At 39.8% G+C, this 25,117-nt stretch overlaps 1 protein-coding gene across 1 annotated transcript in view; it reads left to right on the top strand.

Moving 5' to 3' along the window:
- The window catches only part of LOC306858825 (neuron navigator 3-like), a 147,701-nt gene that overhangs the window by 659 nt on the left and 121,925 nt on the right, over nucleotides 1–25,117 (top strand). The window lies entirely within an intron of this gene.

Raw genomic sequence — 25,117 nt, 5'->3', positions numbered from 1 at the left:
CAGGTGACTCTCTCATGTTGCCTCAAGCTGGTAACGGTTCTTGTGGAATTATGATTTTACTTTTTGAATAAACTATCACTTTAATATCTGCAGGAAAACTCACACTGCTGAATCGTGTACTGTTTGAGCATGGCTAGTTTATCATTACAATCCATGTCATTCATGTGGCTGATACTTCCAGTTTGCGAGCGAGCTGTTGTAGTAGTTTTGCTGAGGCTATTAAGATCTCTATCTGTGAAATGAAGCATGAGGGCAGTTTTAGGGGTGTGTTTGCTGGGGAGATTCGGCCACCTGAGAAACACTTGTGTGTAGTGGAACGGTGCAGAACACTAACTCCCTATTCCCCACTTGTGGTGCTCCGTTACAGATAGATGGCTGGTGTTTCCCCCCTGCTCTACTGCTCTTTTCTCAGGCATCACTATATTAAAAAAGGACAGTTGCTAGCGAATGATTGCTGTGAACTCTTTCCCATTCAAAACAAAAGCATGCCAAGATTTCTGACAGCAATTTTCATACATTTGGCTGCAAACCAGTGTGGAGACAGAAGGAAGGCGGGGTGCTTTTGAGTGAAGCAAGTGAGAATCTTTAAAAAATCCCGCCAAGCAGATTCATTTGAGGTTTTGCTAGACCCGCCTGTCAAAACTGGAGGAAAAAAAAATTGACTGTAGGGAAAAGACTTTCCTGTTTAGTAAGCTCATCCTGTCCATTGTATCAATTGTGACCTCCTTAGTTTTCATCCTTCATTTTCAGATTCTAAGAGGCTGGATTTTCTTGTAACCTGCAGGAAGTGTGTGCTAACTTCAAAGCAGGGTCATGGTTGACTAAGCAGGGTTTCTGGTGCAGCGGTCACAAGCATGTTCAGGGTTGCTGCAGGGCAGCAGGGCCAAGAAAGAGGGGAAGTGTGTTTTATTATTAACTCAGTGCTCTTGTGACCCAAGACACTGTTCCCTCAAGTGTCATGCCCTTTAGTGAGAATAAAGACTAGACTTGTCTTTTCACTTTAGTTTGCTGTTAACAATACAGTGGAAATGTAAGACTGGTCATGAAGCTCAACTGAGCAAGCACTATATTTGAATATTAATAATGTTATTGTATATCATGTGACTGATTTAAAAAATATATATATATATTTTTTTTCTGTCTCCTTAACTAAAGAAATGTCCCACCTGTCCCTTCCTGACTGATCACAGGGGAATAATGAGTCCTAATGTGGGCTTGTCCACTCAGGTCATTCAACTCTCTTTGAAAGGACTGAAGAGCCTGAGGCAGTACTTACTTTCTCCTGACAGTCTAGTTTTGGTGGGGCTAGTGAAGATTATAATGCAATGGCATGTCAGAGTGCATTCATTCAGTAGATGTGGATTTGTTTATACCCACATGCCTGTTTAGACATGTTTGTAGTCATCCCCACAGAGGGCAGCATGTTCACCTTGTTTGGTGTTGACAGGCTTTATGCGGCTGCAGTTTGATTTGAATCGTGTGGCGGGACTGCAGACTCATGACAAACTTTGCATTCAAGGACATCAGTCTACTGCGCAGCTGGCGGTGTTGTGATCTGCCTGTGCAATTTATCAAGTTTCCAAACAAAACAAAAGCTCTGCAGAGCAAGATTTAAAGTAAACCCATGGAACAACTTAACGGCTAATGTGTGGACAGACTGCGAGTGTGCTGTAGAAGCACTTTTGGATGCCTGTAGGAGAAGCCATCCACAGGAGCCTGCATAGTTTACAGTATGCAAGGGCCTCATCTCATGACAGTGTTAGAGAGTGTAAAAAATTATGGTTGTGTAAGTGCAATATCCCATAGTAAACGGAGGAAATATGTGGTTGGTCTGGTTGGTGAACTGATTATAGCTGACTCTGTACACTTTATACACCTGAGAACAAGGGCAGTGAGGTGTGTTTAAGAATGTGTGTCTGTGGAAGGCTTGGTGAGAGAAAATACATGAGAACAAAAAGAAGGAAACAACATGGTATTTTAATTAACTGACTTCTGTGTCTGGGAAATAAGAAGCATAAGGAAATATATATATATATATATATATATATATATATATATATATATTTTTTTTTTTTAAAACCTACTTCTATGAACTCCTACACAACTCTAGTACAGTAAATAAAAATCAGAACAGTACTCTTAATTCACCTTCCATTGCTCTGCAATCCGTGCACTTGACTTAACAACTGAAATGAAAATGGAATGACTCCACAGGGTGCTGTTCACTGTTATACAAGCCTAAAATTGGGACATGAAGAATTCTCTTCTTGTTCAAAGTGAACACTTTTTGTTGTGTTTAGATCATCATATAAAACAGCTGTTGATATAGATCCAAAAATAATGATCCAGAAATGTTTTGTTGAGAGAAATCCATCTGTTACATTTTATTACTCGTATTTATTGCATTATCTATTATCCCAACAGCTTTTTGAAAATCCTCATTTGAGTGTTTGGCTTTGAATGCATATGGGATGGTGGAGACAGTCTTCTATACTGCATGTGGAAACTGAGGTTTGTCTGAGATGTTGTTCTAGCATCCAGTGTAGAAGTATGACAGCAAAATCCCATTCTAAATAGAACATGGGTCTTTCGCCCTGTGCAAATCTTCCATTTGCTTTGCCATCTTACATATTTCTTTAAAATGTGTTTTGTTGCGCTCTATGAATTGTCTTTTGTATTAAAGTTATGTGAAATCCCCCAGCTGCTCTTAACTCTCAAAACTGTATTGTCAACAACAGGAGGCAATTCGGCTGCTGTATTTACACCTCTCATTTTTGTTGACAGTTTAACTGTCCAGTGAAAAGCAGCTTCCCTTAAACTCGTATCTCGCTCATTTTTAACTTTTCTAGGGGGGATACAGTAGTTCAAAACCTGTATTACTTTCTGTCTTATGTGGAACAAAAGGAGGGTATTTTGAAGAATATTTCACTTGTTTTTGACTTTATATATACAAAAATAATTGGGTCAACAAACCCTTTAACTTTTTTACAGTAATGTCTCCCAGAAAATATCTTGAGGCTGTTGTCATTTCATCCTGTTACTTATGCTTACACAGAAACACACGCATGCATATTCATCTTCATTCTTAGTAATCTTAGCGGTGCAGTCTAATAGCGAAGTTCCCCAGATCTCTGTACTTGTCCCATTCAAGATTTGTATTAAGAATAAGAAGTCAGGGAATGTAAACAGGCCACTGACGGCTCACAGTGTGTTAGAAGGGGAGGCAGGAGAATGTTTAAAGTGCAAGGGGACAGTGCCAGCGTTTCCCATCAGCAGAGGTGCCGTCGGTGGTGAAACACTGAGGCTTGAGGTCGGAAGGGGGGGGTTCTTCTGTCTGTGTATGTCGCAGCCATGGGAGGTCTGGCATGCTGCACTCCTTATCTGGAAGAGTGCAGGACACTGAAGACAAGTGATGGCGCTCACCCTTAGACAAGCAGAGGTGGAGGCTTAGAACCATTAGACAGCTCAGCTTGCTTGGAAACATACTATCCTACAGCTCTCTTAAGAGGTGTGACTTGTAAAAATCTAAATAATCTAATAACTCACTCACATTCTTTCCCAGTGTGCCTAGTCAATGGTTGAGTGATGATGATGTTTATTCAGATAAAACCAGACACATTGATTCACGCTGTTCAGTTTATTTTTAAGGGTTTCCTGCTCCAAGTCAAATCATTTATTTTAATAGAAACGCTCATTCTGACTTCCATGAACAAAAATTAGTTCACCCAAAAAATTCTGTCATCATTTACTCACCCTCATGTTATTTCCAAACTTTTTCATTCAGATAAGATAAAGCTTTCACCCTTGAAAAAAGATGCAGAAGCACCAAAATGTAGGCCTATGCTATAAGTTGACTCTATATTCAAATTTTTCAGAAGCCGATAGACCAAATAAAAAAAAAGTTTTTGTGCATCACTTTTGTGATTATTTATTTCATTTATTTACAGAAAAGCTTTACTCCCCATCCACTGTAATTCCAAGGAAAAGAACAACCAGTTCATTATTCAGAATTTCTAATTTTGTGTTTTACTGAAGAAAGAAAGTCTTGTCAGTTTTGAACAAAATTAGGGTGAGTGGATGATGAAAGAATTTCGATATTTTGGTAAACTATTCCTGTAAGTGTTTTGTGGTCGCATTATAGAGTTTATTTACAAAACAGACGTGAAAGTTTATATTTAACTTCTCTGGAAGTCAAATCAGTCTTTAGTTAAAACAGGAAGAAATATTGGTGAGAAAAACAGCATGCAACCTACATGGAAGTTCTTGCCAGGCATCCTGTTTTTTTTTTTAAATTAATTAATTTTTTTTACAGGGGTGAGCAGTCCAGAGACCAAGAACACACTGTGTACACAGCTCAATTTGAAAGAAAAAATTACATCTAATAACATTTAACGATCTGGCAGGCGTAATTTTGTTTCCCTTAAGTGGCCGAGCCCCTCTGCCATATCTGATATTCTTGAATGGTGTTTATTGATGCGGCACTGCAGAGCTGCAGACTTTCTTACCGATTTGCACAGTGCAGCCCATGGGCGGAAGTTACCTACATCCTTTCAGACAACTGCTCACAAACACCAGGCCATTTCCACAAAAACAGTACCTCAAGGCATTGTGCTAGTTCAAAGGTATGGCAATTAAATAATCAGAGAGGGACACAAACTCTATACACTTCCACTTTTGTGGTGTGTACTGCCATAAAAGTACACAAAGAAAAGACCAACTTGTGCAGGCAAACATACCTAGTTATCTAATGACATACCAGAGACTAGTGGTTCTCAATCAGGAGGCCTCATCAGACTTCCAAGGGGGTCTCAAGATGAATTAAAATTATTTAAAAAAAAGACAAAACAACCATTAAAATTTGCTAAAAAACTAAAAATCAAGACCTTTCTTATTTTAATTCAGTTTTCTGCTTATGAAATTGTGAGTAAAATATATTTTTAAAAATCCTTATCAAGTGAATAATGAACACATATCGACTAGTGTTGAATATTGTTGTGGAACCTGAATTTTTAGAATGAATGAATCGATAAATCAGTAAATAAACACAAATGGATATAAGCCCCAAAAGTCTCTATTTTAAATGAAATTATCTTTAAATAAAATAATTGACTTTATTTATTAATCATTCTATCTTTGAAACATGGTTTTGTTGGCTAACTTCTATTTTGCCCAAAGAGTGTGTAAGCAAACCCATGAACACGCGCATTCAAGTAGTTAGTCTATTACCGTTCACTTCCAGTCTTCTAGTTGAATCTTTCTGTTCTTTCACTCCCTTTCCTTCATTGCTCTAATCAGCTGCATTTGTCATTTGTTACATAAACTTCTCTCATTTTCCTGGAGCATTCACTTCATTCCAGACCTCTCCTTTGCTCATTCTCACCGTTTGTGCACACTCTCCCTCCCTCTCGCTCTCTCTCTCTCTCTGCTGATAGAGGGATGGAGGCAGTGCACACACCTGGCACTGTCTGTATAACTGGCTCTGATACACGCCACGAGCCCAATGCCGCACACAGAGGTCACACACACACAGTCTTTCTCTTGGCTCGGCACAGAGGAGGAACATCTGTCAAAACCAAAACATGGGGTTCATTAGCAATCAGCAGGGACCGGGACAGAGCAGACATCTCAGTATGTCGTTAATACGCACCAGGAAAGGAAAGGAGTGATGCGCATGGTTACTTATTTTCATGATCAACTAGTCGTTAGCTTGTCGGAACAACTACTAGACTAGCTGGTTTTGGGTAACCCTGTTTGTTCATGTTAGTTCAGAATCAGAATCAGAATCAGAATGAGCTTTATTGGCCAAGTATGTTTACACATACAAGGAATTTGTTGTAGTGACAGAAGCTCCACAGTGCAACAGAAAGACAGTAACAGGACAGGACACAGGTAATAAGACAAAATAACAAGAAATAGCCAATAACCAATGTACAAAGCAGCAAAAAAAATAAAAAATACACAATATATAATATATAATATAGGCGATATTAAGGGTTGTGTTCACTAGGCACCACTTACTAGTCTCATTTTCTACTAAAACGACTAGTTGACTCATTCCTAAAGTAGAGGAGAGGTAAACTGAATGAGTGCAATTAGTCAGCCCCTCTGTGAGTCAGACTGTGTGATTACATTGTGACCTGCTACAGAATCATGGGATTTCCTGCCCAATGGGCAAAAGTCCAAAAGTGTTTCAGTGGAGTGTTTGTGCACTGACATGCGTGAATGTTTAGAGGTCATTGGACACTTCAGGAAACTTTTGCTGGCTACTGTTTAACTGCTTTTCTTTTCAAAATGTCACATGCATCTTCAAATATTACAAGATCCCAGAAACCATCTTGCAGTCTGACTGAATCTTTAAAACAGTACTGTTTAAAAGTTTGAGGTCAGTAAGATCTTATTGTTTGATTTATTATTGAATGAATGCCTCAAATCATCATATTAAAATGATTTCTGAAAGATCATGTGACACTGAAGACTAGAGTAATGGCTGCTGATCTGTTTTATTGTATTTTTAATTAAATAAATGCAGCATTGGTGAGCATAAGAGACCTCTTTCAAAAGCATTAAACAAATCTTACTGACCCCAAACTGTTGAATGGTGGTGTTCATTATGTTAACTAAAGTGGCACAAACTAATGTTGAACAGATGCAGAACTTCCAAGCGAGTTACATTTTAAAACACACTTAAGATCACTGAAACACTTTGAGGTGATAATTTTGTTGTGATAAAGTTTTAAAGTTGCAATGACATTTGCAGTTGTTCACCCCAGTACTGCATTTGGTTAAATGATTTAATCTGTGTTTTCCCAAATGACCGCAACAAATGAACTGTGAAGTACATAGACAGGCTCTGAACTCAGTGTGTGTGTATCCTGTCACACCAGCCAACATAAAATAAAATAAAAAAAGCTGTGCCAGCAGAAACCAATTAGATCAGATAAGCGATTTAATTTTTAGAGATTTATTTGATTTATTTGCTCAGCACAAATGTTTTTAGTTTTTATTCTAGCAATTCCGTTTTGTAATGCGAGTGGCAATTTACTTAACCTTTAATAAACGTTAGCTTTATATTTACCTTTGTAGTCAGTTTAATCATTAATCATTTCTGAAAATTGATCCTCATATCCTGCCTCACCAACTTGCCCCTGCAGACCAGGGCTTAAATATTTCCTGTCATTCAAAGGGTGTTAATATTACTTTGGAAAGGTGTTAAGCTTCTCATTAACAGTGTTTAAAACTGAAGTGCACCCTTATAGACAACAAAACTGTTCGGGGTCAAGACCGGGGTGACCAGACATGACGGGTCTGGCTTTTACCACATGCTTTGACTCTCTTTCTCTCTCTCTCTCTTACCACACAAACTCTTCTCTGTGCTTCCTTGACGAATAACAGAGTCTCCTAATCTCATAATTATGGTGTAATCATCTTAATAGCATAATGCTTCGAAACTTTACTTGGTACTGAGTCTATATATATATATATATAGAGAGAGAGAGAGAGAGAGAGAGAGGGAACTATTGTCCTCCAATTGGTTCATGCATGGTTTAGGTCAGCCATTAACACAGTGGTTGATGTTTGATGGGGCTTGAATATCCAAAAAAATGTGCAAACAAATATTCTCTCATAATGATCTAGTGAGAAGGGGTGGTTATCCTTGAGTGAACAGTCCATTACTGCGGTTATGAAAGTGGCACAGGGGTCCATTGTGTCTCAGTGAAGCCATGTGATAACACACTCATCAATGCAGATGGTGACTCGAGTCAATCACAGGCTCATTGTCTCTTTCCCGCCACTGCTGTTATCCCGGTCTCGATTAGCGTGTGTACCTTTGCACACACTTCCATTTGAAGCTGTCTGGGAGGTATGTTGGTTTATGTCTATAGTAGTATTTGCATCATAATGGCACAATATTCTGTTTTTCAAAGTGATCAAAATCACATTCTGTTAAGCTTAGACGATTGTGGTGTATTGCCTTATGTCCATTCATCTGGAAACTTCTGGAAAAGTTATTATGTCTCTTCATTTGAAAGGCTGAAGAATTGTCATGGTATGTTGAGGCACAAATTAATACATGGTACATTATAACTATCTCTCACCTCTTAAAGTGCTAGTTCACCCAATGAAAAGGCTCATGTCTTTCTAAATATGTTTGACTCTCTTTCTTTTGTAAAATATATTTATATATCTTGTCTTGTCCATACAGTAACAGTCAGTGGGGTCCAAAACAGCACTGGATACAATATATATATAAGCTTTAGCTTTATTTGTATTTTTTCTTTTAATTTTAGTTTGTTGTAGTAATTTTGTGAACAATATTCTAATGGGTACACCAGTGCTCCAGGCACCAGTACCAGTACACCAGCATCTAAAACACAACGCATTATGCTGGTCTTTTTTGCAAGGCTAGTTTAGTTGAATTGGCACTGCACACTGAAGTGGAAATGTGTGTTTGGCTCACACCCCTGCTCGCCCTCAAAGAAGATGTGCATGAGAAAGACTTACTGCATTGGAAGCACCTACTGCAGATTTTTAAAGCTTTAATCAGCCCACATCTGCCTGTTTCCTCTCTCTCGCTCATGCTTTATTGTAACTTCATAAAGGAGCAGCTGAGAGAAGAAGGGAAAGGACAAATAGGACTGGGTAAGGGAAGAGAGGAAACAGGATGAGTAGCTAGGCAGATGAAGAGGTCTGCTTGGCTTTCATGGATCACAGCCCTCCTTTCTGTGTAGTCAAAGTGAGCCAATATTACAGTAATCTGTAGTAAATTTGGTTTAATTAAAACACAGAGTTTTAAGAGGCAGCTTTAAATAAAAAGCACATTGTATAGGGTGTGAGTGTGCCATGCTTTGTGTCCCCTGATCTCATACATACACACACATATGCCAGACATACACCCATAGCACTGGCACTGAGTCTCCAAGTGGGCCGTTCCGCTGATGCATATAGTCAAGGCGTGCTCTGATATTAATTTTCCCAGGTTGACAGGAGCTATTAGTCATACGAAGGATGGCTAAGTTACATCGCTACAGGCTAAAGAGCACTGTATTGAGAAAAGGCCAGCCCCTGCTATGCTGCTCTGTATCTGTTTGTGTACTTCAAAACCGCAACAGCCTTGGAACTACTTGCCAGCAATTTTTGCTTTTCTGTTAAATTGTTCATAGGTGTGGCAGCATGTGATCGCTCTTATTTTCTGGGCAAAAGATGATCCTTGCACTTGCTGCCTTAGGGGCCGAAGCCTGTTTTGCTGAGAGTTGCATAAAAACAGGATGCTGGAGTGCAGTGTTACAGATGTGTAGAAAGAAAGATTAGGTAAAAAGAAAAGAGGGAGGGAGAAGGTGAAAGGAAGAGAAAGATATTGCACCATCACGACAGAAATGTGACCTTTGGGTGAATTAATGTACTACCCCATGGTTGATGGTCTCTTTTTGTATGATTTTACAGGACTCAACAGTAACTATGTGAGAAAGTTTGAGAGTTTCAAGCCTTTGCTGCATTGCCAATGAAAATTTCATCCATTTTGTGATGCCATGTAAACTGATATTTTCTGCAGTGTGTTCTGAACTGATGTTGCAAGTTCTGCTGATTCAACAAGATGATGTTGTCCTAGCTGGCTGGCATACATAAATGTAGTTATTCATTTATTAGTTTGCAAAAATGACTTGTGATGATATTGAAACCATCAGTAAGTGTTTATGAACTTGTTACATTATAGCTGTATAATTTGCAGCTTGTTGTAAATTTTCTTCTTGTATCCAAAATTATATATTTTTTTAACTTATTAAAAAATATAACTTATTAAAAAGATTATCAATTAGGATTGTCCTATCATATAAAGTGCAGTGCCACAGAGAGAGAGAGAACTCTGATCAGATTAGCAAAGGGAGGTGTCAAATTTTGTTCCAATTCCATAGAGCTTTGCACAGAATTCCGTTTGATTCCATGCAGGTCTAGTGATTATTCAACAAGTTGGATGTGTATTCCTGGTGGTCCAATCAAATTGTTCCCACATAAATGGAAAAGGAGTATGATGGCAAACATTAAAACTTGGACATGAGGAGCATCGTTTTTGCACATTATTTTACTGTGGGTAGTCATAGTTTAAATTTTTTTTTGCCTGGCAGACAGAGGAACTACAGGCGTGCCAGGCTTTTGCCCTGATCCGTCATTGTGTATGTGCATGTTGTGAGTGTGTTTGTGGGTCTGAGCTTGTTTTTTCAGGTTTATACTCTGAAGTAGCACTTGGCTGCGGGCTGAAAGCAGTTACGCTTTAATAGGCCAGTTGTTTACTCTTTTCTGCAGACCCACTCTGGATGCACTCTACTTCGGATCCTGCCTCTTTGCTGCCAGGTACACTTTGAGCAGTAAAGTTAACATTGTATCGTGCCCACCACCGTCTTGCTAACTGATTTTACAATCTGCCCAGAAAGTGCCTCTCTTTTATGATAGCTGTAGGTAATGTAAATGAGCTTGGGAAATATACCCACCTCCGTTTTAGGCCTACTTCATTCCGACTTAGTCAACACCACAGGGTGACGAACACCGTGAACTCACTGACTCAAAGAAGATGATGTATTCAGATGGCTTGAATGAATAGATATTGGGTCCATAAGCGTTCCGTTGCACCCTGAAAGGAAAGGATTAAAATGAGACAAGGAGTCCAGTGGGGGAGTCTGGGTGGGATGAAAGAAGAGGTGTGCTTGCCAAAAGCTGGACTTTTTTTTACGTCTGGCCAAGAGGCAGCATGAATGCCACATGCACCTGATCTTTCATCTCCTCTTGCTCATAGGAAATGGAGAGCAGATTGGGCTTTGGTTCGTGATGCTCTTGATTGAGGACAAAAAGGAAAGGTTGTTATTGCGGTTAGCCATTGCGTGATCTACAATATAGACGTCTGGCTTTGATGGGACTCAACAGTACCCTGTAATAGTGATCAGAGAACCCATTGAACCCAGGACAGAGGTAGCCATCCGCCAATAGCTAAGCCTTCTGTCGAGACCTTAAGAAGGCCGATGATGGTATAGAGAGAGACCAAACGTCTTAACCCTGCCAGACAGCTCTTTAAGGAATGTTTGGATTGGACCAGATCTGCACTAAGGGGTACACCGCTTACACGGCACTTCACTCGCTGGTGAAGCTATCGGGCAGCTTTAAGCCAGGATTGCATTTGTGGTCTCTCCAACACGATCCCCCGCTGATAGCTCCAACAGGACTTATATTCCCACTACTGTAAAGACTATAATTTAGGAAATTTGTTAAAATATTTGTTGTACTTGCTGGTCAGTGACATGGAGAATTATGTTCATCTCTCTCATACGGCTGGCATAAGGGCCTGGCTCTCAGAAGGAAGAGTTTGGCCTTGGCTCTATTTGTCCACACTGAAAATTGCACAAGTACTCTCCCAGAGGTTGCGAGTAATTGATGAGTACATATGTTTCTGGGTTTTTGCTCTTTAGATTCAACGTCTCACTCTCTCTTCACTACCCTCGCACTTGGTCAGAAGAGGCTCTGTCTTTTTTCACAGCTTTATGGCTTGGAATGTAAACCTCCGCCTCCTCAGGCTTTGAGCCTATAGATTATATGACATGACCATTTAAGGTCCATTCCTAAACTGTCCAGTTTTTCAGAAGTTAAGCACCGTCTTTATAAAGGTCACCTGCTGATTGACGTTGGATTATCTATGACTGAGGCAGGTCTCTGAAGTCTTTTGCTCCACAGAGGTCCATAATGAATCATTTAACAACTTGTTTGGCTTCCTCAGAAAAAAAAGTAACATTTCTGTCGGATGTTTTTGATTTAATCTCTCATATGGGCTGCCTGGCCCAGGCCTAATGTCTGGATTTTCTAAGCGTTTCGTGTAGTAAAACTCAGGGGTGGTCTGCTTCCCTCAGAAGAGGCTTTAAGGGTTCAAATCGAGCCAAGGCTGATTGTACACAAGAAGGTCAGATGCAGGAGGAAGCCCTGTGTATTTCCTACATTTCAGGCTCATAACTGTGAGAATTTAAATGTAATAGCTGCACCTGGCTTAAACACAAAAACTAATCAGTGCCTAAGTAGTTCATCAAATTTGGAAAACCAGCATCACAGGCTCTCTAGCATCTGCATGCGATGTGTTTACAAAGACATACAGATGCATGCGTGACTGTCTCAACAAAAGTTAACAAATTTATCTATCTATGTGTGCATAAACCAAGTCCAACAATGGCTAAATGTATTGCATGCAGACACTATTATAAAATCCACCTGTTTTTTTGATGTGGGCTTCCAACGGAGCAGCACTCGGTACCATGTGCATTCAAGCGAATGTGTCATAGTCTGTATTTACACAGCTGCAAGAGGACAGGAGCAAGTCAGGTGAAGGCATTGGCCTCATGCTGGCCCAGCGGTATCCTCTGTGAGCAAACGTTGACGATTCGGGCCGTGATTCAGAGACACTGTCTGCCTCTGCAACCGCTGCTTTCACTCCAAACATCGCCCTTCCTTTCTGGAGAAGAGCGACAGGGCATAATCTATGCACACTGACATAGATATACACATTTAGATTCATACTCGTATAAACATCAGGGAGAGAACATCTTCAAATGACCTACTGAGGGGTGTTGGTTAAACAGTGAAGCAGGTCATGTAGGTTGCTGCCGGTGGTTTGATTCGAGAAAAAGTGGACGGCTTCTCAAGGGTGACTGCTGAAACTTTATACTGTTGTGCTTGGCAGCATTTCCTCAGACTCACGGATACATGTCTGCCCTATTTGGACAGTCTCTGAGTGCAGGGCCCCTCAGGTGGGAACTCTTAATGTGTGTGAGAGAGAAATGGCAGAAAGCAAGACAGAGACATTCTCTTGCTTTTGTCTGACACCTGTTCTGTATAGTGAAAAAAGGAAGCCAATTCAAAGATTCATAAAATGAAAGCCAATCCAACAGCTCTCCAAGAGTTTGGGTGCAGGTTAACATAACGTCATGACGTAAGTCTGGTTATTCACTTGTGACCCGGTCTCCACTTCCTCCTGAGACAGTCGGAGAGCCATTTTTGCTCTTTGAATATGTAATTAAATCTCTGGAAATGTTACTGTGCACTGCCTATACTGTGTGAGTGTGTGGAGGCTTGGACTGATGAATCTATCCCCTCCTTGAGAAGTTGTACCTACAATTGAAGTCATCACCTCCCTGTTAAGCCTGTCCTAAACTTTACCATGTCCTGACATTGAAAATCACTCTGTTAGATCATAGGGGTTAGTAGGTTTTGTGGAACAGTGTTTCCACTGGATTCTCAGAATTTGAGAGCATTGTGGAAAGTAGTTTCTTACAAGCATCCCACACACAATACCGACCCTTTAACCAGAGAAGATATTTTCAAAGTTTGTGGTTAATTACTCTTGTAGCCCCAAGTCCCCTAGCTATGATCTCCAGCCATGATACACTGATTGTTCGAAGCTACAAATATGCATTGAGCTTTTTATTTGAGTTGATTAATTATGGAGGTGATAGAGAGAGAGAGTCGTAATGATGTTCACACTGTCTGTTCTCTTTCCAAGGTCAAGATGCAAATGCCAGGTTTGCTTGTTTAAGGCCAGCACCTCTGGTCTTTTCTTCCCTGTGTTAAAATCTAATCTGTGGTTATGAAGAGCTTAGAGTTTCTTAGCACAGTAGCTTGTTAGAGCTACTGAATTCAGTACTGTTGTGTTTATTATTAGTTGTTAGTGCCCTGGATAATAACTATGCCGTGCCCCAGTGTACTGTTTTGTTTTTCAACCTTTCTGCCTTACAGATTTATTTGTTGACATCCCCTCTAATCTCCAGCTGTTGGTCTTTTGGCAGGTCTGCAATTTTCGAAACCCCTGGGTGGAATTGTGAAAGTTGATCTGGCATTTTTAGACACAATATTTTGAAAGTGTCTAATGCCACCTTGAAGCCTAACAGGGAGTGTGAAATGGTGCAAATTGCTGCACTAATGAGTCGAAAGAGGAACATGGACGTCACAGTCCTGCAGAGAAGGGTACATCCAGATGGGCAGCACAGGTTCTGCTTAGTCATGGGCATGTGGGCGATATGAATACACCATATCCATTCAGATAAGATAGGCTGATGATAAGATAGAAAGCTTTGATCCTATTGCTTATAGCTGGAAAAATACACATTGTCCTATAATCACAATCATAGACAAACAGCCAAACCTACAGCTGGCTTAAAACAAGCTCTTCCTTGGTACGGTCGTTGACATTCCCACGTCGAGAACTGGTTTAATGATAGTTATGCAATATCATCTGGCAGACAGAGTGTGAGAGAGGGTAGGGGAGTTATTAGCAAACTCTTCTTTAAAACTGCTGTGATTGCATCCATGCTTTCTCTGTCCTCATTCCCACAACCCACTGTCTCACAGGAAATCATGAATCTCCACAAAGTCTCAAAGGAAACACAGGATCCAAATGTGAGAAAGGTTTGTTTTCTTGAATTAGCGTTGCAGTGAAGTGTTTAGTATCATGTTTTACTGCTAAACTGAAGACGGTTCCTGTTGCTACTGGCTTAACTCGATTGGCCCATACAACAAGAACACACATTCCCAGAGAGTAAGTTGCACATAAACTGCACTGTATGTGTTATGCTTTTATGAAATTTGACTTCAAAGTCTCTGTGTAAGCTTTGATGAAATACAACCTGCTGTTTCAGTCGAGTGTCAGGGTGATCTTGTGTTCTCGTCTCTCTCAGTGGTATCTGCCGGTGTACACTTACAGATAGACGCAGGGTCATCCGGAGCGCTGTGTGATCTGACACTGTAGGAGAGATACTTTGATGCCACCTTCATCTTCCCACAGCTTCCAGACAACAGTCTTCTAGTCTTTTCTTGTCTTCTTATGAGAGCATAATATATTGACTGAACGATAAAACAGTGCTAGTGTCTCCAAGCCTGCATACGTATAGCTTATACGTATGTGGGTCCTCTTAAAAAAATGTTACCATGTATAGCCATGTCATATTTTGTTTGTTGCACTGCTGCTGGAAAGCACCACTTACTGGAAAACCAAGTCATACCAACAAAAGGTAGTCCAGATGGTTTTTGAACAAGATAGATATGTTGCTGGTCCAAATTGGTCTACCAGTGAAGTTGATGTACTAGTTTCAAACCAGAACTGACTTGTGCTCGGTTTGGGCCAACTAGAAATCATGCAGAACTAGCTTTTCCACAGGGTATGTACATTTCATGCCAATTGAGAGTATACCTCCCCCTCAAGATATGTTCCAAAGAAGCTTTTTAAAGCCACCTGTACTCTCTTAAGGCACTAAAAAAAGCCATCAATACCTGTCAACCTATGTCAAAAACCCATGTGCAACTTTTGTGTTTGAAGTCTTATTCTTCTCCTCAACTGGAACTGATACAAAAGAGCATCTCTATTTATCTCCATCGCTCTAGATAGTCAGTGATAAGCTGGAAGCTGATTAAAAAAAGCCTTAAAAGACTTAATGAAACCATAACCATAAGGCCGTAAAAGTGCTTTCCTTCAGTCGCTGCTGATGGGAGGAAACGATCAGCACCTGTTTGAACCAGATCCAGATTATTGTTTTCCCTGAGCTGTTGTTTATGATGGGGGCGGCATTGACTCCCGTGACTGCCGATGTTTTCGCTTTCATGTCTCTCATGTTGTGTAAGAGGTTTACACTTGCTGGAAATCGGCCAGAAATATGAAAAGTGAGAGTGTGATGAAAACTTTAAACTGTTTAGTGTTATTCTTTACCTTTCAAGTATGTAGTAGTGGTAATTTCTCCTCTGATCCACCACCTGTATGCACTGTTTCTCAAAGCTTGGGGTTGGATTTGTCAAATGATGTGAAAATATTCTTGGATATGGAGATAGTCATGCTTATAATGCATTATACAGTAGACCAGGGATTTCTCTTTAGATTTTTCTTCTGTTAAGCGCTGTTTCTTGGAGTTTCCCAATACTGTTGTGTTCCTGAGAGGCACAGAAGGAGGAAGAGGAGTGGGAGGAAGGGTAGTTAGTTTGGGGTCAGCTGAGGGAGCTGGCTGAGGTCATGTGAACGGCAAAGCTTAGAAGAGAGAAGATCTTTCTATATCCGTGAGGATTCTTTTTTGGAAACATATTTCTCAGGCTGTTCTTCTGCATTCTGAGGCAATGTGGATTCGAAAGTTCGGATCCTGTTAGTGAGCTATGAGCTTGCTGCTTATGTGGAACATGGCCAAACTGGTCATGTGGTTTCAGCTTCCGCTTCACTGATTCACTTGCTCGCTTGACTTGGATCAGCAGGCAGTATGACTTTGCAACTAAGGCACTAGAGAACAGTCTATGAGTGTGACTGTATGGGTGCTTTCAAACTAGCACTTTTGGTGTGCACCTGGGTTTGATTGACGTCAGAATTTGGGTTCGTTTGGATGATGTGAACGCTGTCTTCCAAACTTGGGTGCGCACCTGTGAACCGTACCCGAGTCCGCTTAAAAAGGGTGGTCTGGGATTTGGTTCAAGTGAACTCCGGTACGGTTCGCTGCTGATGTGAATGCAATTGTACCAAATTGTGGAAGTGGACCGCTATTAATGACATATTATTTGATAAAAACGTGTGTTTGTGTGTGTTTCACTCACTTTCCTGACGAGCGTGACTAACACACTGCAAGCAGAGAGCTGTATGTCTCATGTTCTGTATGTTCTGTTCGCTTTCAGCATTCTTTAGAGCATTTGCAGTACATTCATAAGACAGCCATGAGTGCTTTATCCACTGAAGCTTTGTAAACAAAACGAACGGTTCAAAAACGTAAATATATAAAAATAAAGAGAACAACTATGCATTGCCGCCTTCTCCCGCGCCATTGTTACTAAGCAATGGGGTAAACAGCTGCTGGCTTGAGGACGCAAACAAACCCGCGGTTCGGACCCAAATAAAATAATATGAACACACTCCAGCGGGGGCAGGGGGAGCAATCGAACTCGGGTTTGGACCAGGCAATCGAACCAAGTGTGAAAGCACCCTATGTGTGTCTCTATGTTCTTGTTTGTGTGTAAGTTTGTGTTTGGAATATCATACTACTCAGTTGATTTCTGTATATGTTGTGTACATTGTGTGTGTGCATACTAAGTATGCAGGATTGTACGTAGAGCACACTACAATGGATACTGTATTCCACAATGCATCATGCTTGACTTGACTTTTGATTGTTTCTTTTTCTTGACTCAGTATTTGTTCAGACTGCTGGTATTCCATTCTGAACATACAGCCTTTGTGTTTACATCCTTCTACAATGAGTTAAAATAGCAAAATAGGAAAGGACCAAAAAAGACAGTCAGACAAACAACAAAGCTCAATCAAACATCCTTCCACATGCATCTTATTAATAGATCTCCGTTCTCTCTGAGGAGCACCTGATGCACGGCTCATCATGACCAAATCCCCATCCCCATTTCCTCCTGATAAACAAATTCAAGACTCTTTCTCTCTCATTTATCTCTTGATACACAGTGCTGATGTTGTGTGCTCATCAGGAAGGAAGCCCACTCCTCCGTTACCAGAGCGACCACATGCGTAAAGCCCCACTAATCTAGTGACACACTGAGCTGATTGTATCTGGTGCTCTGAATTCGATTAGCCAAGGCTGCCGCAATGAGATAACCTGCTCTATCATTGCTTAAGAAAACAGAGAGCACTGTCTTAAACTGCATTGGTTATACTGTTAAAGAGTCAAGGTGACTGATAAGACTCTCAGATGCAATTGCCATCAATGGAGATTGTGTCTTAATACGGAATTTGTCCCTGTTGTTGTTTTTCGATACAAATCTTGACCTGTTATACTAATTTAAACTCTGTGTTAAGCCCTTTAGTCGCGGAAATGAACCTGATGTATCGGAGCAGTTGCAGTCTAATGTCATTTCCTCAGCTGGAGACTGATATCCTGTCCATGTTAATGTCTTCTGACATCATGCTGGTTTCTCCATTCATTGCAGACCCTCCCTGATTGTGTGGTTTATTTGTCTTCACATGCTCATTCAGTGACATTTGTTCTTCGGTGCATTCTTCCTCACAGTGAGCTGCATCCCTTCATGAAAAACAAAATACAAACACCAGCTGCCACAAATCAGTTCTCACTTTCTCATCAGGCTTCCCCAGCATATTAAAGAAACCGATAGCAAAGTGCTCATTTGTTCACTTATTCATTTGCCCATGTAGTCATTTGTTAATTCACAGTTGTGTTGCAAAGAGCTTTGAAAACTTAGGTTAGGGAACTCCCAGGGTGTGCTACTTAAATGTTGTTATTATTAAATCTTAATTAAATGTTTTATTACTTTGCTTCTCTACAGTGACACTATAAAAGCCAATTATTGTTTTTAGGAAATGTCTCTTATGAGGGAATCATCAGTTTTGGGGGCCTTTGCCATCAAAAAGTTTGAAAATCCTTTGTGTAGGACGTTTTTGTACAGTCACCCATTAGTTCACAAAACAACAAAATCTAATTTTGTAGTGTTGTGCTCATTTTTCGGTGTTGTTGCTTGTTCCATTGTGTTGTACTAATTCCATTGTGTTGTCTTGTTTCTGCTGTGTTGTGCTAATTTCATTGCGTTGTGACTTGTTTCCATTGTGTTGTGGCTTGTTTCAGTTGTGTTGTGCTAATTTCATTGTGTTGTGCTAATTCCGTTGTGTTGCGGCTTGTTTCCGTTGTTCTGTGCAAATTTCGTTGTTGTGGCTTGTTTCCATTGTGTTGTGGAGATTTTGAGTCTGAGATGCTTGTGCAGCTCACGAAAATGGCAGGTATTTAGCCAGTGACGGTTAAGGAGATGAATGGATGCAGAAGTCAAACAGAGAAGAGATAAGGCCAATATTTACAATGAGAGCCCAGCCCAAGGCTGCATACCTGCCATGCTCATCTGACCTCACAGGGCATGTGGGGGGGTGTGGGAATCTGTGGCCATGTGGAAAAGAAACAGCCGATTATTACTGCCTCTGAGGCACTGGGGATATTTAGAGCTCCATAAAGACACAAACTTTTGTGTCAGTTTTATTGCTGATATGAACATTATGAGGAGTAGTTACAGTCTTTATCTAAAGCGGCACTTAATAACTGAATAAATTCTAGTTTTCTCATTTGATACAATCTTTGTCCATTTTCACTTTGATTTTTAACTCTTTCCCCGCTAGCGTAAAAAAAAAAAAAAAAGTTGCCAGCCAGCATTTTTGATGATTTTTACCTAAATTTGATGGCCCTCAGAATATTTTCTGCTATGAATATATGAACATATTATATATCAAAATAAAGAACCAAGCCTATGCTTTTAATTAAAAAAACTATTTTATTCTATGAATAAAATTGAATTTTATGCACACTTGAATGAACGTTGGATGGGTTAAATACAGAGCACGAATTCCGAGTATAGGTCACCATACTTGCAAGTATGTCACAAAAATTTTTTTTTACATTTGCAGTAGTGATGCTCCGATTGATTGGCCGATATTGGTTAAAAATAGCTTAATCGGCAACCCCCAAAAGCGCCGATCAAAAAAGCCGATCACGTGACGTAAATAACTTGCGCAACTTTTCTGCATGTGGCGCGCGGGAACACAACAGCAGAGCAGAGCTGGCCAGACAGCAGCAAAATGACTTCTCCTTCTCCCGTCTGGAGGTTTTTCAAAGTGTCAGACAAAGACATAAAATTAGCCATATGCAATACATGTTGTGCTGAAATCCCTCGAGGTGGAATACACCAACGGCATTTTAATACAACCAACATGATTAGGCATCTTCGAACACGCCATACAACAGCTGAATATGCAGAGTATGAGAGACTAAACCAGCCGACGCAAACATCCCCATCCCTCAATCAGCCGACTGTGAGTGATGCCTTTAAAAGACGTGAACCATACAGCCGGGATAGTAAGAGATGGAAAGACATCACGTCCAGAATCATGGAATTCATTTGCCTCGACAAACAACCTCTATCCGTTGTGGAGGATAAAGGGTTCCGTCGCTTGCTAACCTGCCTTGATCCACGATACGACCCCCCCAGGCAGGAAATATCTAACTGATGTGTGTCTCCCCGCGTTGTACAAATCCGTGCACACACACATTGACAAGCTTCTGAATGATAGCGTACATATTAGCTTCACAAGCGATATATCGAGTGCAGACGCCTGTCCAATGTCCCTGCTAAGCTTAACAGCGCACTTTATTGACTCAAACTTCAAAAGACACAACATTGTGCTACACTGTCAGGATTTCACGGGGTCACATTCTGCGGAGGCTTTGGTGAACGCATTTAGCGGCATGTTTCAGTCATGGGGGATCCAAAAAGAGAAAATCCACGCAATGTTTTGAAAAATGTCTTTGTTTTGAAAAATGTTAATCTGCCTTATTTGGAAAAGATGGCATACAGTAGCCTTATGTTATCTTGTTTTCTAACTACAATCAAATAAATATTGGTGGTTCTTTAAGATTTTCTTGACTCTAGCATATTTCTACTGATAAAAGATTCCCATTCCCCTGCCATTCTGTGATCGGCAGTGATCGGCAATCGGCAGATCATGATTTTGGTGATCGGTAATCGGTGATCGGCCCCAAAAATGCTGATCGGAGCATCACTAATTTGCAGAAAGGGAAAGGCAGACAGGAAAATGAGAACCAAATTTGCACCGCAGGTTAAACTAAAACCTCTCTTCATAAACAATTTTTACTATGCATTACTGTGAAAAGTTTTTTTGCCCCCTTTCTTTTTTTTTTATTACGTCACACTTAAAAAATTCAGATCATGAAACAAATTTTAATATTACACAAAGATAATGCAAGTAAATTCAAAATGCAGTTTTTAAATGATGATTTAATTTATTAAGGGAAAAAAGCTGTCCAAACCTACCTGGCCCTACATGAAAAATCAATTGACCCCTCCTGTTAAATCATGAAAGAACTGTGATTAACCAAATTATTTTAGAAAGCGGAGTTAAATTTTACTAGCCAAACCCAAGCCTGATTACTGCCAGACCTGCTGAATCAAGAAATCACTTAATTAGAACCTGTCTGACAAACTGAAGCATGCAACACATCATGCCACGATCTAAATAAATTTAAGAAGAGCTGAGAAACAAAATAGTTGACATGTATCAGTCTGGAAAGAGTTATAAAGCCATTTCTAAGGCTTTGGGACTCCAGAGAACCATGGTCAGAGCGATTATCTACAAATGGAGAAAATTTGGAACAGTGGTGAACCTTCCCAGGAGTGGCCGGCCTACCAAAATTACTCCGAGTGCAACGACGACTCATCCAGGAAGTCATAAAAGAACCCATAACAACATCTAAAGAACTGCAGGCCTCACTTGCCTCAATTAAGGTCAGTGTTCATGATTCAATAATAAGAAAGAGACTGGGCAAAAATGGCATCCATGGGAGAGTTCCAAGGGAAAAGCCATTGCTGACCAAAAAGAACACAAAGGCTCGTCTTACATTTGCCAAAAATATCTTGATTATCCCCAAGACTTTTGGGCAAATATTTTGTGGACTGATGCGACAAAAGTTGAACTTTTTGGAAGGTGTGTGTCCTGTTACATCTGGCGTAAACCAACACAGAATTTCATAAAAAGAACATCATACCAACAGTCAAACATGGTGGTGGTAGTGTGATGGTCTGGGGCTGCTTTGCACCTTCAGGACCTGGACAACTTTCCATAATTGATGGAACCATGAATTCTGCACTCAGAAAATCCTGAAGGAGAAGCGTTTGAATTCGCCGCAGAATGAATAAAAGTTGCTACGAGATTTACTAAGCATTCAAATTCTGCACAGAAATCTCTGTTATAAACAGATCAAACAGCGCTGACATAACTGTAACTGTTATGTCAGCGCTGTAACTGCTAACTGTAACCATAACTGTAACTGCTAACTGTAACCATGTGTTGTGGCAGAAAGAGTCGAATGTTATTACATTATTCATTTCAGGGTTTGTACAGCCTTTTGAGAGAGAAATTCAAGCAATTTTCAATGACTTGCAAGCATTTCACACAACTGTTTCCAGCACTTTAAAGCTCCTAAATTATCCAATTTGAATGTTATTTTCAATGGGATGACCAAACTACACTGTGGTGAACAAACACTTATGTAAAATTAAAAAATACATCAAATCACCATGATAACCTGTAGATGGCAGCAGAGGAGCACTTATTGGCTTATTAGTCATTCATTTATACTTTTTCCTTTATATTTTGAAATTATAAAATCACTATTATAAAATATCAAGTCATCAAGAAGTAAGAGTTTCGCTCTCTTTCGTTTATGAAGTAAAAAAACATCAGAGTGCTTTGAAAAACAAACTTTTCTTCAATTTGCGACTAAATCACACATAATCACTGAACTTGATAACACTATAGAAGAATAATGGTACAATTAATAAGAGTACAATATATATCAATTCGATTTTGCACGTTACTGTTAATAAAATACATTTTGTAATCTTCCCAACTCAAACTTAGCGCTTTACTGTCAAATGTGTATAAACATGAAATAAACAAGAAAGGACCATGTAATATTGTTCGTAACTGCACTAATTAATGCAAAACAATAATAATTTTATCATATCATATATGTACAGTGCCCTCTAAAAGTATTGGAACAGTAAAGACAAAATTGCTCTGTTGGCTGTGGAGTCAAGACATTTACAAATATGATTAAAAGATGAACATGAGACAAAACTACAGAATGTCACGTTTTATTATTAGCCGTTTCAACACATACATGTTTTACCAGCTAAATTCAGCACTTTTAGAGTTTCATCCCCCTATCTGATGTGAGCATAAGTATTGGAACAGTTGCCTCACAGGTCTTTCTAAGGGATCAGCTGTGTCCTGTTACATTAATTCTTCAGATATTAAAAGCAGGGAATGTGTTGTATCAGTTATATCCTTTACTTCTGCATTCTGAATCTTGTATTCGATGATGACACACACAAACCAGGATGAAGATGAGGGAGCTGACTTTGAGAGAAAAGCAAGCAATTTGGATGCTAAAAGAAAAGAGGAGTTAGAGCGCTAGCAAACACAAAGGGCATGGAGAAATCAAAGAGTTTGGAAACCACCAGCAACCAACAATGACCTGATCGGCTGAGAAAACAACAGTAGTTGATGACGGACAAATCAAAAAAGCTGTGAAAATGAACCCTAAAAGATGTGTAAAACGTGTAAAGACGTGTAAAATCACCAACAACTTCCAGAAAGCTGGGGTGATGCTCTGATAATCTACTGTCCTCAGGAGACTTTGACACAGAATTACAGATGTTACACAGCTAGATGCAAACCTCTGACCAGCACCAAAAATAGAAAGGCAAGATTAGAGTTTGCAAAAAAGCACAAAGGTGAGCCAGAAGAGTTTTGGAACTGTGTTTATGGACCGATGAGACAAAGATGAACCTTTATCTAAGTGATGGGAAAGCAAAAATGTGGAGAAAAAAAGGGAACTGCAAATGATCCCAAGCACACAGCCTCATCTGTAAAGCATGGTGGAGGTGGTGTCATGGCATGGGCATGCATGGCTGTCTCTGGAACAGGCCCTCTCAACTTTACTGATGACTTAATGTATGATGACAGTAGCAGAATGTATTTGGAAGGGTACAAAACCATCTTGCCTACCAATATTCAAGAAAATGCCACCAGATTCATTGGGAAGTGCTTCATATTGCATCAGGTCAATGACCCAAAACACCCTGCCAGTTCAGTCAAGGAATTTATAAGGGCAAAGAAATGGAAAGTCTTAGATTGCCCAAATCAATCTCCAGATTTAAATCTGACTGAACATGAATTTCACCAGCTGAAGAGGAGAGTAAAGGCAGAAACTCCCCAAAACAAGCCACAATTGGAATTGGCTGAATTAAAGGCTGGGAAAAGTATTTCAAAGGATGAGACCAAGAGTCTGGTGATGTCTATGGGTCACAGACTCATTGCTGTGATTGTGTGCAAGGGATCTGCAACTAAACAATAGCTTTTAATCGTTTATATCTGCCTTATGTTCAACTGTCACATGCTCACATGAATGAGTGGGATGAACTCTAAAAGTGCTGTTCTTTTTATTTGGTAAAACATGTATGTGTTGAAATGGCTAATAATAAAATGTGACATTCTGTAGTTTTGTCTCATATTCATCTTTTAATCATATTTGCAAATGTCTTGGCTCCACAGGCAACAGAGCAATTTTGTCTTTAATGTTCCAATACTTATGGAGGGCACTGTATATATTTGTCATATCTCTCTGAAATTAAAAGAATACTGCACATTGTAATCTCTATGAGTTAAGTTTATTTATTATCAAAGTGTTTGTCAATAATACAGTTAAAATGGGTAAAATATGTGAATGATTGCATTGTAGGACGATTTAAGGTGTGCCCCTAAAGTTGTCTGCTTATGCTCCTAAAAATGTTCAGTCAGGGGCTACAGTGCTCCTAGTAAAAATAGTTAGTCTGGAGCCCTGATTTTGCAAAGAAGAGTGGGCCAACATTTCTCCACAGCGATGTTCATTGCCAGTTATCGCAAACGCTCGATTGCAGTTGTTGCTGCAAAGGGAGGCACAACCAGTTATTAGATTTAGGGGGCAATTACTTTTTCACATAGGGCCAGGTGGGTTTGGACAGCTTTTTCCCTTAATAAATGAAATCATCATTTCAAAACTGAATTTTGTATTTATTCTGGTTATCTTTGTGTAATATTAAAATTAGTTTGATGATCTGAAACTTTTAAGTGTGACAAATATGCAAAGGGGATTTATTTATTTATTTTACAGTGTATAGAAAGTTTACTTTTTATACAGTGAAATAAAAAATAAAAACATTTCTAAAGAATTAGATATTTAAATTGTTTATGGAACTTAAAAAAGTTAAGTTAAAGGGGTTAATGCAATTTTTGGTCCTCGTTGGAAACAGAACCGATTCACTTTAATTTATGGGTTCTGACACCACAGGGCATGTCCTGAATAGAATCTGACAGTGATATTGTGTTCATGGCTTTTTGTCCTTATTTTTATACACACATGATCACAGAGAACACCAGGCATGACGCTTGAGCAGATTTTCACGGAGAGTTTGCCATATCTTCTCAAAAGTGTGAGTTTGACGCGGCTCTACTTCTGCATTCAGGGCACATATGAAACAATGCAGCAGG

This window comes from Barbus barbus (assembly GCF_936440315.1).
Source record: "Barbus barbus genome assembly, chromosome: 39".
Classification (NCBI taxonomy): Eukaryota; Metazoa; Chordata; class Actinopteri; order Cypriniformes; family Cyprinidae; genus Barbus; species Barbus barbus.
Note: the sequence above shows the minus strand (reverse complement) of the source record. Positions and strands in the feature narration are given on the sequence as shown.